Here is a 16,044-nt window from a genome sequence, read left to right as displayed (position 1 = left end):
CCGATTTGGCAGTGTCTGACTTTCTATCTATTAAGTGTTAGTGTTTTTCTGCTTACTATAGATGCCCGCGAATTAAAAAAAAATAATAAATGCCACGTGACGTACCCTTTGCGTGCCGTAATTGCAATGCTCCATCCGTTCCGCCTGCAGACGACCACAGCATTCGGCCACGCGTGCTGGGGCTTAAAGGGCCCCTCGCCACCCAGCGTTCAAAGACGAGGGAGTGGGTTCCTCCTTGCCTTCACTATACTCTTCATACAGGCCATATCTCCCTCTCGCCATTGATTTCTTAAAAGTACGTGCACCATGTCAGCACTAAGTGCTGACCCTATCAAGATTTCGCTCTTGTCGGCTACTCGGTGTTATCTCTGCGAAGTCGCAAACACAGAAAATGAAGTGAAATCAGTTCATCGCGCACGATAGTCATGCGAGGCAAGGAAGAACGGATGGGCGGCTGCATGGCGAAGCAGTACAGGAGACCATTCACATCTGATATTTCGCGTATATGAACCAATTGAGAATATGTACTATATAGACGTCACGGGAATCACTGTTCTGCGTCACGAAGTGCGCTAGAAAGACGAGAAACGCCAGGAGAGATTATTGCGCTCCTTTTTCGCATTTTCAGAGGCTGGTGAGGGGCCCTTTAAAGTGCGACAGGACAGCGGCGATGCCTGTGCAATGACGAACCTGTAGCTAGCGGCAGCACAAGCGATAACCGCTGCGTCTGATTTTCGCTGTCACGAACTACGGCGAGCAAAGCATATTGCTTGCGTGCGGAAGGTTAGAGGGCACTGCAATATAGTGCCTAAGCGGCCGTGTCACGCATTATCTTTTTGTATTTTGCGGGCATTTGAAGTAAGTGGAAATACACGAATACTGCATAGATAAAAAGTTAGAAACTGACAAACCGGGCGTTTTGCAAAGCGATAAACAACTTTACAATTGAAACTTCTTGCACTGTTCGTTGCCTTAGGAGTTAAATAATAAATCTTACCCAATAAAGCAGTTAAGCAGAACGCAAAAAGATAGCGTGACGCACTGCATGCATTAGTGAGCAACATACATTTGGTCGCGTCGTCACAAAGTGCATTGGCATATTTTTAAACTTTGGCTATAGTTAGCTGGGAATCTTTGTATGTTTCAGTGTGGCACTCACTGTGCCTAGTGTATCCCACTTCAGAGGTGCTTGTAAGTATCCTCAAATTGTTAGTAGGCTTCGAGCGGCACAAAAGAAGCAATCTGGGGAAAGGAATCGTTAAGACATAAATAAGCAAGGCCACTTGTGCGCAGTATACCATTTTTAAGCCGTTGCATCACAAGGTAGCTTTCTCGCACGGTAGTCCTTCGACCGTAAACGTTTAACGTGCAGTTTTGCCGATCACCTGAAATTGATTGCTCATCTCGTTCTTAGAACAGCTGTAAAACATTTCACTCAGTTTTTGGGCGCATGTGACAGTGTTTTGCATGCGAGACCACCGCCTCTCTCATGGCCTTCAGTTACAACATGTGATATTTCCGGTTGTTTTTTAATAGTCAGCGTTTGTGTTGCTTCGGTCTATTCTCTTGTGTCTGTGTTCGCACGCCCTACCTTTTTTAATAATAAATCTCAACCAACTGGCTCAGCTTTCTTTCATGTTATACTTATTAGTGTTATGGCTCACTTGTCGATTATTTTGTACAAACCCAATGCGCATGTTCTTATCACATCACTGTACTTTGAAGAATATTTTGCGACAGTTAAATGAGCCCTCACTACAGCAGGGAAAGGGAGCTTTCTACCAGCCGCGAGATTCGCTCACTAATATGCGACACATCTTGTCTCCAGTCACTGTTTACAATTTCCATGCGCAGTAAAAATGCGCCGCAATTAGAAAATGCTACAATGAAGGGTATGAACGAGTGTGGCTCAAAAAAAGAAAAAAAGATTTATGATGCTACGTTCGCCTCGTTAATCTATACAACAAAAATTTAGAGGAGTACTCGAGAGAGCGTCTCGGCTACCTCGAGATTCTCGAGAAGCACACCGAGGATCCTCTCCATTCGAGGAGCGTTTCGAGTCGAGGACGATTTATGCAACGCGAAACAGTCTTCAAGGAACCCTTGAAGTCGTATTTCGAGTCGAGGAACGTTTGTGAATACGGGTCTTAGACGGGTCACTCAGGAAACTTGTCCGTAACACATAACACGATGCGCTTTATAAGCAATCAGACATTTAAAAAAAAAAAACCTTGGTGAGTTTCGAACCTGCGACCTCACGTTAGGAAGCCGAATATCTTGGCTGAACATGCATGCTGGAAGTGTACGTACACCTCTGATCTAATTGACATGTTGAAGGCGGTGTACACGTGGCAAGTTCATCTGTTCACTTGACGGAGAGGCTCGCTGAGACAACGCAGCATATAAAACAAAGAGTGAACATGTGCCTGCTTTACCACAATTCCAACCGAGCGAAAGCTTCCCATAATTGAATACCGGTGGTGTAGGAACACTACAAGGCAGCGGGAGCACTGACTACGTCAGAAACGGGAACAGCTAAAGGCGCAGAGGAGTACGCCTAAGCACTCTACAGACTGACGAACGCTGGACAGAACATGAAAGAAACCACACCGATTCCGCCTAAAACTGCGTTCCGGGGACGGCCGCTACCTACAAAGAAAGAAAGAAAGAAAGAAAGAAAGAAAGAAAGAAAGAAAGAAAGAAAGAAAGAAAGAAAGAAAGAAAGAAAGAAAGAAAGAAAGAAAGAAAGAAAGAAAGAAAGAAAGAAAGAAAGAAAGAAAGAAAGAAAGAAAGAAAGAAAGAAAGAAAGAAAGAAAGAAAGAAAGAAAGAAAGAAAGAAAGAAAGGCAATATACATCGGGCACGCCAACGCCAAGCTTCGCTTGCCCCCGTCTCCCTCACTGGGGAAGGGCTCCTGAATTTTTTTGTGTCAGTTTCGGATGTGTTGATTCGCGGCGCAGTTCCAGTAATGACGCTGCGCGTTACACATCCGCTTAGGCATTGTCACATGCCGTGATGATGTTTGTTGCAAGCAGTGCAGGTTACGAATTGTCGGACTTGTGCGTGAGAAATACCTTCCTCATTTCCTGGCGCTAGCACCTTGCGACATTAAGTTCTTTGAGGAGCACACCTGACTCACCACGGAGTCGGTTTGTGCGTAAGTTCGAAAATACCCTAAACAAAAATAAATTGCCGTAAAAAAGGGAGAGTTAGGGGTTGAATAAGATATATATGTCATAGGAGCATAAGTATAGACAGAGAGAGAGACGGATTGAATGGACACGACAAGCGCAATCGATTGCGCTTGTCGTGTCCATTCCGTTCGTCCGTCCTCTAGCTTTGTTAAGTCCCAGTTAACTGTAGCGCAATTCCCTCCCAACATGCACAACCAACTAGCCCAATTTCTAACTTTGCTGACGTCCTAATATGACATCGCTTTCCTATAGATTGTTAGTCTTTTTATTACACAACCTTGTTAAGTATTCATTTGGTCCACAGGTGTTGTTTGATTCAAAAAACGTTTTACTCCGACTTAAACAGCCTTAGACCACCTCCGAAGTTTTGTTAACGTTTGAAGTACACACACGCAGAATGCCGCCACGACCAACAGTGCCAATCGCGGCAGCGCTACGCGCCGCGGGCGCACCACAAAATAAAAAAAAAACATGGTTGCTCCTTCCGTCATAGGAATCGGTACAACACGAAAGTGAAACTTGTCTTTATAAAAGTGGGCCAATGGTAATTGTACATTGATCAATGAGAGATTTCACAAAGACTGTCGGTGTTTCACGGCTGTAGCACCGTTTGATGTGGACGCACCTACGTTGACGCCTGGTGGCATATCTCCATCACGACGACTAGCGTTAATGATTGAGATTAAAACTTTGTGGTAGCTGAAGTAGGTAACATAAACACGGCCACATCGTACGGTGAAACCCGCATTTATATAGATGGCAGGAACAAGCGCATAATCACTAGTACTCGATTTGCACTCATGGAAAGTGTCGCGATTTGAGGAGAGGAACGGCAAGGTGTGCGCTCTCCAGTGATTGGGTAGCCTGCTTATTGGATAGCGCTACAGAAATGCGAGAGGCAGAGCTCGTAGTTTGAGCCTTGAACGCGCGAATGTGTCCTACTGCCACTGGCGCGTCTCACTCCAACAAAGTACTCGCTCAAACTGTATTCGAATGAAATACAGTAGAAATATGGAAGACCAGCCTCCGCTGCGCTGAGTAGGGTGCTTCGATGGAAGGCTGGCGTCGATGCGCCCAAGAGCTGAGACTACTGAAGCGCGTCCTGTCGGCGCTTGCTAATGTCATGACCATGGCCTCCGCAATCGGCGCCGACAGCGAGGCGCGCTGCCACTGCCGATCGCGGAGGCCATGGTAATGATGGAGTACTTAATTTCACCTCTCCAAGACGGCGGCACCGCCCCAGGCCAAAAAGGTCACTTTTAAAAAGAGAACATGTGAAACATATATTTTTTTATTCTTTTTTTCTTTTTATTTTTGGCTTATATATACATGAATCTACATATACGGGACATGACGGTGACAGCGAAAACCCGCCTAGAGTGCTCATATAACTGCTATCGCAATGATATCGGTGCACGTCAAAGAACTCCAGGGGCTCAAGATTAATGAGGAACGCATGTAGGCAGAAAATAACCTGTCCTCATCCCTTTAGGTTAATAACCTAACCCTATAAAGCGCCTCAACTACAACCTGAAAGCTTTTCTTAAAATCGAAGGCATAAAGTCTTTCCATCAATCTATTCGTCTAGACCAGACGCACCCTTGATAGTAGTCTCGAAAACACCAGCGCCGACTCCTTGAAAGCAGCCGCTTATCATTCCTGCTGACAGACAAGCCATGGCTGTAGCCAGCCTGTCCGAGCACTTTCTTGCGTGACTACACAGAAGAATAATCGGTCGGTCCTTATCTCGGACCAGGGGATGAGTCATCTAAAGCCACGCTGCATTACAGCTAACCCTGCTCATTGCGTGCACTGCACTCTGCTAACATTCTCGCCATCACGCCGCGCTGCCAGATATTGAATCTCCCATTCTGCCTCACTGTGCGCCTCTTCATTTAACCTTGGTACCTCTTGCATTTATCTCTTTCCCGATTTCTACGGAATCATTTTGAAGTAAGCAGGAATGAATATAAAGAGGATGTGGTCTTTCCCTGTTTCACTGAGTTCTTTGTGAAGATCGTTAGGGGTTTGACGCGTTTGCTTTTCCTTGTTTTCTGCTTTCACATATTAGCGTCTTCTTGTTTCTCAAGGAGTGGTATGGAGCTCGCGAGCTCTCGCGTTCAGTTTTCCCTTTCCTTTTTCATCCCCCTTCCCAACTAGACAGGCTTAGGAGGAGTAAAAGTAGTAAAACTGATAGTTAGGCGAGTTGGTATGAATTCATGTTTGAAATTTTTTTAGCGCGCACAAAAGACGAGGACACAGAAAGAAGGTACAAACAAGCGCTTACTCACAACTGATTTATTTTTTGAAAGAGACTAAACCTGCTTAGCTGCCCTACCTTGGATGCCCCCTTGGTGACGTGCGCACGGGCAGCGGCCAGCTCCATTGGCGTCCCGCAATAGGATCTTGCCACTCAAGAATGCATGCGTGTGTATTACAGAGCTACTCTTTGGCTAATTTTCTGAAATAAAAATGTTTTCTACCACCACCACCACCACCCCGTCATTTACACTGCTACAACCGTTAAATGGCACGCCCTTAAACAAACGGGAAAGGCCAATCTAAAAACTGTGGCGACCTTCACTTAGCCAAACGAAGAAAGAAAAAAAAACACGCTGGTGTAGCTTTTTTTTTTGTTCTTTTGAGTCAGCTGCAGTCCGCCACATTTATTTAAAATATTGACTATTCCATGATGTCGGCAATCTGTATTTAAATAGGCAGTAGAAGAAAGCTTGCTGTGACAGTGATTAGCCTTTGAGGTTGAGGTTTCAAAACTTTTTTTAAGAACATTCCCTTTTCTTCCCGTTTCTTTCTTTCCACGCTTCTGGACTAGCAACTTTCACTGATATTTTTCAATTTTTTTTCCCTACATATCCCATTTCGCTGCCTCCAGGACACTGTGCCCTTACGCCACTGTGTCCAATAAGCGCCATTACTACGGTCCCGCACTGCGTCATGTCGTTTCATGCTTTGTTGAGAGGAAAAAAAACACTTCGAAGCGCATAACTATGAACTATGACACTGCTCCGCAGTTTGAGCTTCCCATATAGGCGGGCCAATTCATAAATCTCGCGCATCTCGTGAGCCTTCGAAACGACCAGCTTAAATTATCGAGAGCCAAGCCACGTGGGCCGGCTCAGTAGTATCGACGTAAGCACTTTCTCAACACAGCGCGCAATCCCGTGCGCGTTCCTCCACGCGTTTATAGATCACATAAATTGAAGATAAGACCCTTTCTGTGCACTCGGCAAAACACGGGAATATTTGAAGGAAAGGGGGAGAGAGAGAGAGAACAGTGAGAAAGGAAACACAGGGAGGTTAACGAGAAGAATTCTCCGGTTTGCTACCCTGCACGTGGGAAGGGGAAAGGGGGTGTAAAAGAATAAAAAATAAGAAGAAGAGGAAGAGCTGTGTCGACAGCACGCGACAAAATACAACAACAACAACAACAAAGCAAAGTCATGACCGTAGTCCAAGTAATGTATATAGAGAGAGGCGATTGAAGTCGGCAGCGCCCTTGAGCAACAGGAGGTTTTGCTGCCGACTGCGCGAAAGATTACTGTCCCTTGGGTGATTCCACGAGAGATCGAACATGCCTGTCCGGTCGCATTTTTTGTTTTGCCTGGGTTTTTTATATGTTGTGTGGGCACATTCAAAGTGCACGGAACTGAAAATTTTATTTCCAAGAAACGCTCCCAGCGCGCCAAAAAAATATTTGAAGGTGGCGGCGCGTGCCTCCTGTTTTTGCTCACTGCAATGTTTTCGGATTTCACGGCCGAATTTAGCGCGAACTATAAATGATGTGTCGAAAATTTCTTTTGTTGGTTTTAATACGCATTACTGTGAATTACATCCATGCTTTTTTATGCCGTCCTCAAAAAGAAGAAAATATGAAAAAATGGCAAACACGGCCGAAATCAGAAAAGGGTCCTAAGTTTGAGGCGCCTTGGCGCCTTTACTATTTCAAACAGAAACTTGAAAACAGTGTCACCTATAGAAAAGAGCCTTTGCAACATTTATACGGAAGATCATTTTCCTACAGGCAGCGCGAAAAAAGAAAAAAATAGTTAAAGAACCGAGTTTTTTCAAAAAAGTACATTTTCAAAAAACAAAATAAAAAAACTCCGGTCTCAATTTTGACGGCAATTTTTTATCGAAGACCGCTTATGTCAATGAACACACGGTTTTAATATCATATGTCCTCATTTGCTTTGTTTACGAGATATAACTGGCCAAAATGACCCTTGCTGTGAGTGCTCACTTCAGTGCGACTGATGGTTGTTAATAGCTTGCTTTGTGCGTAAATCGCAGTTTTATTTATTCTGCTGCAGCAAAACCTTGCTTTGGTGGCTTTTCGTCAAGAAAAATGTGTTCTCAGATTTTATTTGTGTCTAGCGTGCGAAAAAGTGGGCGGCTGCCGCCCTCTAAATGGCTCACGTGTAAACAGTTTGCAGCCTACAACCTCGCCTACAATCATCAGAGGAAAGATGGGCGCGCCTGTTCAAGATATCAACCGCTTCTTCTTCCTGAAGGAATGCCTGGTCTACCTCATCGCGGTTAGATGTAGACAGGTTTTCCTTAAGGAGCCTAAAGCAATGCAAGCAGACCTCGCAGGTGTCGCGAAGATCCTCAGCCTATGACAGTAGCTTCTAGAGGTAGGCAACAACAAAAAGAGCACAGAAGAAAAATTTGTGCAACGAAAACGTTTTCCTCAGCAATCTTCTTTTTGTGAACGCGTAAATAATCGGCACAGAACAATTGGACGTAGCCATGGGCCGCGCGCATCGCGTATAGTGAACAGCTAGACCTAGAGCAAGCCGAAACGTTTATACTGAACGGCGCCGCACAAATTATCTCACACCTGCGCAGCTGTCATGAATGCCTTTCCAGAACTGCTTACGGTTTAAAATTTTATGACTAAGGGTTTCTAAGCGCTTTGGGCTGTAATATTTAATTTGTAGGCCGCACTCCTTGTCAAAATTAAGGGTAATGTCCGTCTGGTGCCACCAATGACATCTGCTGTCCTCGACGTGGGAAAGCACTTTAGTAAAGTGGCAACAAAACATCATAAATTGGGCAGCTTCGGACTCTCATGGCTTAATCATGCCGCACCGCACGTTTTCTGGCTGCTGAAACGCTGAGGTAAAGGTCGAGATGATACAGGAAGACATTATCTGCGACGCCGAAAACATGTGATAGCGGGAAGTGAAATAAACGGCTCGGAAATCATTAAGCTAACTTTTTTACAAATGTTGTTTTGGCACAGTGTGCGTCGAATGGGGAAGATGGTTAGAGCGTACAATGCATGTAATGGAAGGGAAGCAAGCAGGCAGTGAGAAAACAACTGCATAACAGAGCGCCTGCTGATTGTGGCATTTAGTTACAGATTAAGTTGGCCTTCGCTGCATACAGATGCTTTATTCTGTGTGCAAGGAGAGTTTTGACAAAGTGACCTAAACCACGTGTTCGCGGTGTCTCGCGTGCTTCTGATTAACGAATACTGGCGGGGTAAGTTGAGGTTGTAAGCTGCAAACTGCGTACGCGTTCGGCATTTAGAGAGCGACAGCAGCCCACCCCCACACACGCTAGACACTATTAAAGTTTGAGAAGGCATTTTTCTTGACGACAACACACCAGAGCAAGGGTTTACTGCAGCAAAGTATTTAAAACTAGACTTAAGTGCAATGCAAGCTGATGACAACTATCGATCGCACTGAAGTGAGCACACACAGCAAGGGTAATTTTGGCCCGTTAAATCTCGTGAACAAAGCAAATGAGGACATACATATTAACACGGTGTTTTCACTGACATAAGCACTTTTCGACAAAAAGATGTCAAAATTGAGGCCTGAGTTGTTTTATTTTTTGAAAATGTACTTTTTTGAAAAAAACTCGCTTCTTTAACTATTTTCTTCTTATTTCGCGCTGCCTGTAGTAAAACGATCTTCCGCATAAATGTTGCAAAGGCTCCTTGAAATACTTGGAAAAAAGCATGGATGTAATTCACAGTAATGCGTATTAAAACCAACAAGAAAATTTTCGACACATCGTTTATAGTTCGCGTTCAATTCGGCCTTGAAATCCCAAAACATTGCAGTGAACAAAAACAGGAGGTCTGCGCCGCCACCTTCAAATACTTTTTTGGCACGCTGGGAGCATTTCTTGGAAATATAATTTTGGGTTCCGTGCACTTTGAATGTGCCCACATAACATATAAAAAACCCAGGCAAAACAAAAATATCGACCGGACAGGCATGTTCGATCTCTCGTGGAATCACGCTTTAGGGCGGCAGCAGCCCACTTTCGCACACGGTAGAACCAAATAAAATCTGAGAACACATTTTTCTTGACGAAAAGCCACCAGAGCAAGGTTTTGCTGCAGCAGAATAAATAAAACTGCGATTTACGCACAATGCAAGCTATTAACAACCATCAGTCGCACTGAAGTGAGCACTCACAGCAAGGGTCATTTTGGCCAGGTATATCTCGTAAACAAAGCAAATGAGGACATATGATATTAAAACCGTGTGTTAATTGACATAAGCGCTCTTCGATAAAAAATTGCCGTCAAATTGAGACCGGGGTTTTTTTTATTTTATTTTTTGAAAATGTACTTTTTTTAAAAAACTCGGTTCTTTAACTATTTTTTTCTTTTTTTGCGCTGCCTGTAGGAAAATGATCTTCCGTATAAATGTTGCAGAGGCTCTTTTCTATAGGTGACACTGTTTTCAAGTTTCTGTTTGAAATAGTAAAGGCGCCAAGGCGCCTCAAACTTAGGACCCTTTTTTGATTTCGGCCGTGTTTGCCATTTTTTCACATTTTCTTCTTTTTGAGGACGGCATAAAAAAAGCATGGATGTAATTCACAGTAATGCGTATTAAAACCAGCAAAAGAAATTTTAGACACATCATTTATAGTTCGCGCTAAATTCGGCCGTGAAATCCGAAAACATTGCAGTGAGCAAAAACAGGAGGCACGCGCCGCCACCTTCAAATATTTTTTTTGCGCGCTGGGAGCGTTTCTTGGAAATAAAATTTTCAGTTCCGTGCACTTTGAATGTGCCCACACAACATATAAAAAACCCAGGCAAAACAAAAAATGCGACCGGACAGGCATGTTCGATCTCTCGTGGAATCACCCCCTTGCAACTCCGCCCAGTGGGCTGTACAACCGGACCAGAATAAACCAAACTGGACAAAACGAAAGCGCCCCTATAGCGAACATGCAAAACTTATCGTGGTATCTGAAGTTTTACGTGCCAAAAGCACGGTATGATTTTAAGTCACGCCGTAGCGAAGGGCTTCGGCAACAATCTGGTGTTATTTCACGTGCAGTGACATCGCGTAATACACGGGCCTCTAGCCCTTGTGGGAACCACGCCCACCGGCTAACGCGAGACAGCGCCACGTGCTGCGCAGAGGCGGTGCGCGTGGCCCAGCTGCGCGGCTTAAAAGAAGCAGCCTGCGCGCTGCCCAGGGGAGACGTGCCTGGGACGCCAGGAAGGACGGATGGGGCCACCCGCGCTGGCCGATTGCTGCTCCCGCCGATCATGGTCGTCGCCTCGTCGTCTCGTGTGCCTGGATCGACCCCGCCGTATGCAGCGTAGAGTTAAATTTGTTGTTGTTTGTTGCGAGTTGAAGCCTCCGTCTTCCTTGCTTTGACTGCGGACGGGACGCAGCAAGCCCAGTACCCACACCCTCTGGCATTTCGCCTCCTTGTAAATCCGACCGCAGCGGCCGGGGTCGAACCCGCGACTTTCCAGTCAGCAGCCGAGCACCGTAACCACTGTACCACAGAGGCGGATGAAGATGCGAAACTTTATTTCTTATGAATATACACGTGATAAAACTCATTCACCTCAAAACTCTAGGCATCCTCGGCTAGCGCCACAAAGCCACTTACATGCAGCGAACGCAGCGTTAAGACGTATTATTTTTCTCCCTGGCGAACGTTATAAGAACGCTCTTCCGAATTACGCTATGGTTACATGGCTGGCACTCTTTAACTGGTGGCACTAATCGATACGCGAGCTACATAGAATTAATCTATCATTTGCAGGAACTCTCCTCTAGCAGTGAGGCTAGTTAGGCATCACACTTTTCTCAGATTACTCACCGAAACTGTTGAGCAAACCGCTCATGCAATGTTTGGTGCGGACATGGAGGTTTAGGCACGCTGCTCAAGATGACGTCATCTTTCCGGTGTAAACGCCTATAGTGACAAAAATGTGCACGTAAAGAACTTCCTAAGCACTAGGTAAACCTTAATTGATTCCTGTTCTTAATGCTCCAGAGTACAGGTAATCAGTTTTAATTGGTTCGGGCTTCCATTGTGTGACTGATTTTACATGAAGGGATATTTTAGGAAAAGTACTTTTGCCTCTACATCACGCAAACTTATATTAAATAAAACAGGCTAAGTTTTACCGCATCGCGCTTTCGTTTTTTACAAGCTTATACGGCAATTTTCAATCATAACAAAGCAACATGAAGCACTGTGGCTTCCACTTGCCCCTATGTGCTGTGTGGTAGAACGCGCTTTACCATCCCCGAAACTCCACAGGGCAGTGCAGTGGCTTCACCTCACAAAGGATATTTTAGTGGCAAAGCAGCCTTCACAGGGCTCGGACAGAATTTTTGTTGAACTTAACGTTAAATCCTAATCATTCTTGCTGAAAAGTAAGTGTGCTGTGATTTGTAAATACCAGCTTCTTTCATGCATTTTCTTGCCATTTTATATGTGTCACTGCACATTATCCCCTCGCCTTCCACTTCTTATGGACCGTGCGGGGAGACTACTTGAGCGAATTATAGTAATAATCTCACCAGGAAAGGTGTTGAATGGGACGAGGGCACGTACATATCAAAATGCGCAGATACCAGTAATGCTTCTAGTCACATGGTGTAGTAATCGAGTTTCAAGATTTGTGTAATTTAGCACATTCGTTACGTAAAAATGGAGATGCTCAGTAGGGGATAAATGCGACCTCTACATCATATGCCCAATTCTAAAAGTACATAAAGGAGAAGAACCGCCTCATGTATTGGTAAAAACAAAGAAAGAATTTTTAGCCGCACATCGTGTCTGAATAACGGAGCGCTGTGATCCTCAACAATTTTTGCGTGGTTTGAAGTAAAAGTTATGCGTCCCAGCACGCATCGTCAAACCACACAGTTTCTTCCTTAGTAACCCCGCCCAATGACCTACTTCACGACTCGCACTTCATCGTATCGCGACTTCAACGAGGGGCTAGGCGAATGACCAACACAATGCGCGCGGAACTAATTCGGGGGGTCTCAGAGGACAGCTACCGTGTCCGCTAGGTCAACAGCCGAAGCGAGCGACGCTCCATCGATCCACAAGCGTCAAGGAAGACTCACTGCAGTCGAAGAGAAAACAAGGTCGTGGCCGCGTTCTTCACGTGTATATTGGCTGGCGGGTGTGGGCCGCCTGTCATGTACGGAACGGCAGTGCTGTAGCCATGGAGGAAGCTCTAGCCGAGGACTAATTCAGTTTACCGCAGCGGTAACAGCGATGGAGCCGCTGGCTATAAGCGTCGCCTAGCTGGCCGCTTGATTCCCGCCGGCAACCGTCGCCGCTCCGCGCGAGGTCGGAGCAAGCTCTGTTGACCGCGAACGGCCCGGTTATCTGTCGCTGTCCGCCCCGGCTTCCTCGTACGCCCACCGTGCCCGCGACCTCGGATGTGGAGTCGGCTATCCGCTTCACCGCAAGAGGGAGCTACCCGCGCCTTCCCGGCGGACACGCCATTATTTGTCCGGTCTCACCCATACTGTCATTTACTCAAGTATTCTTTCTTCTTTTATCCTGTAGCCCGGGTCGCAACCCGCGCTTGCGGTGGTTCTTGCTCTTTCGTTTACGTCACTAGAATGTCCGCCTCCTTTCGAAAGCCTCGCCTGAAGTCACATAGCCAGTTGTTATTGTTTTTTTTTTTACTACTCCCGTTCAGTTTGATTCATCTTTCATTCTTTTAATGTCGGGCTCTGTGGTCCTTTCCTTCTGTTTAGTTGTCGTACAACGAGTGGCCCGAACGCTTTTTAAGCTTTTCCGCTCCCTGGTTCCCAAGCTTTATTCTAGGCCCATCACAGCTGAGTTTTGTGGAGCAGTCGACCACGCGTGTTTCGTGTTTCCGCTGGGAACCTTGTTTTGTGTAAACAAAAAAATCCTTCCTTTATTATTATAAACACTAAGCTCATTCTTACTCATGATAGCGTAATTATCATTAGCGCACTTATTCCGGATTTTTGGTTGTCACGAGGACAGGAAGTTCGAAAAGTGAAGCCGTTGCCGAGCAACATCTAAAGACGCGTGAGCTGAAAGCTTCGCCGGCGCGGGAAGCTGTGAGGCGAGTAATTAGCATCTCGACCACGCCTTTCTGCTTCAACAAAGCACTTACAGTAAGCGTGGGTTCACGCTGTGGCCGGTCGAAAATAATCATGTTCCTTTACTTTTATGCTTTTATATTTTCAATTTTCGTGTCTCCGAAATTGCGACACCCGTTGAGAACCGCTGCCCGGTAAACAGCGCTACGCGTACGCCAAGAGCCCCCGCGCGGTGAACCTTTAAGAGGGTAAAACAATCAAATTGCTCTAGATTAGGCCTGCATTGTGGGTGGAAGGAAAGAAATTGGGGAAGGGACGGAAAGTTGGCTGTATGGGTGGTCGTGTTAGAGGTTGGGAGACGCACAACGACGTCTGAGGTGGAAGTTTGGAAGGCGCTCACTGAGGTTTTCTAAGCTTTTTTTTTCTTGTTTTACGCGATAATACCAGAAGAGCAACGAGAAACTCAGATAATGAGTCGCTTGAGCTGCAAAAGATAAACAGGCTGAGCGAAGCGGAGAGGCTGGCGTTTATTACAGGGGCGCGCTGCACGATAAACAGTTCGAAGATGCGCTCATGCAGCTAACGACTTCGCTAATTACATCGTAATTGGCGTTCTTTATCTTTCTCTCTCCCTCTCCTTCCTCACTATCTCGTTCTCTGCATATTGCACAACGTGCCTTCACACGCACCCTTGCTCTTTTACTTGCAGTCTAATTCCTCTCATCTGTTCTTCAGCATAATTTCATGCGTGGTGCACGCTACGAGACTCAACAACGACAGACGAAGTTGCTGATGCGAATGAACGCCTAATATTCTGTCGCTTAACGTAATCCCTATATTGAATATGCGTGACCTACAAAACCATTTAGGAAGGTCGATTGTCGTTGTTGTTGTTGTTGTTGTTTTTTCAACTTTTTTTTGTTAGAGGTTGTCGTGTACATACCGTGCTTCCTTCCCTCCTTCACGGATACACTGTCCTTCTTTTCGGCGCTTTGTCATCCTTTTATTGTGATTTATTTTTACGGTCAACGCATTCTTGCGACATCGCGCCAGGAAAGCTGTACGAGTATCAGGTGATTACATGTGGTCCTATAAGATTTTGTTCTGGCGAGCAATGAGACGACGACACAGCGGCATAACTCTATTCAAGTGCACCGCAACCCGCGCTTAAAGGGCGCCTCACCAGGTTTGACAATTTTGAGCTAACGAGCGCAATGCATACACTGGGCGTTCACGATCACGTCTGCCAAAATTTGCAACGCTACGCGCCGCGGAAGTGGGTCAAATTTCAAGGTGAACGCTGATTGCCCTTCCTCTCGCGGGCGCGCGCTTTAGAGAATGAGGGTATGACGTACATGAGAAAATGGCCCTACGTAGATGGTAGTGCTGTGACGTCGCTCCTCTACGTAGACGACTGTGCTCTGACGTCGCCAACAGTAGCACGTGACACTGCGATGATTATTTGACACGACATGTGTAGTTTGTGTAATTTGTTGCTTGAATAGATTAATAAAACTTGAGAGAAATAATGAGACACACAAAGGGAATGTGTGCGTCTTTTTCATTTTTTTTAGTGAATTGCAGCGAGATGCGGGGCTTATGTGCCTCCCTTTCCCGTGCGTTCGTGTCCCCGCGGTTAGCGCATCGAGCAGACGCCAGCCCTGGAAACGAAAGTAATGTTCTGGCGCGTTCGAGCACTCATTATGCTCGTTTATTCCACCGCGTCCAAGTAAACGTTAATGAGGCACTGGCTCATGATACCGCCACTCTCGTGCCCGTACAAATGTCTCAACTTTCATGCCCGTCCCGCAGAAACAGGCAGTACACCACAGAGAACGCCGACAAAACGCCCACGGCCGCTACATAAAAAAAAAAGGTAGCGGCCGTGCAACGCCCCTCGCGTGCTCGGGCTGGACGGGCTGGCTCGGGCACGTCATGCGCACGTGACCATGCATGCGCATGACGTGTTCTTGCGTACGTGTCAAGTGAAGAGGACAGGGAAGGGATTTGGCTTGCTAAGGCTACACGGGGCGAGTGGCAAGGGTTTGAAACTCGCCTCCTCGCATCATGGTTTCGCGCCGCTACAAATTATTTTTTTTCTCAGCTCGTAATGAACCGATTTGAAAAATTCTTGCGGCATGCTGCTCTTCATTCGGCACACAACAACTTCCAGCGTCTAACTAAAATTTGCTATGTGGCCTGGTGAGGGGCCCTTTAACAAATGCGGCCAGGTTGTTTGCTCGAGGGGCGAGTTATTGTCGCTATTTCTTGAGCTTTTTCTTGTTCTTTTGGGTCTGTTCTACTTTCCAGCGTTGTTCCTTCATGAAAAGACTTCGTCTCCTTTTTTTTTTCTTTTTTCGCCACATCTCCCTCAGATAAGGCCGCTAACGATCGAGCGTATAGGCTACAACAGGGACGAAGCACTTTTTTTTTTCTTTTCGAAGTCAACCTGATAGGTGCTTGCGATGTACCTGCATCAAAGCGAAATAAAAATTCGTGTCGGTTATAGCA

Source organism: Rhipicephalus sanguineus, chromosome 2 (assembly GCF_013339695.2).
Source record: "Rhipicephalus sanguineus isolate Rsan-2018 chromosome 2, BIME_Rsan_1.4, whole genome shotgun sequence".
Taxonomy (NCBI): Eukaryota; Metazoa; Arthropoda; class Arachnida; order Ixodida; family Ixodidae; genus Rhipicephalus; species Rhipicephalus sanguineus.
This window is presented reverse-complemented; position numbering follows the sequence as displayed.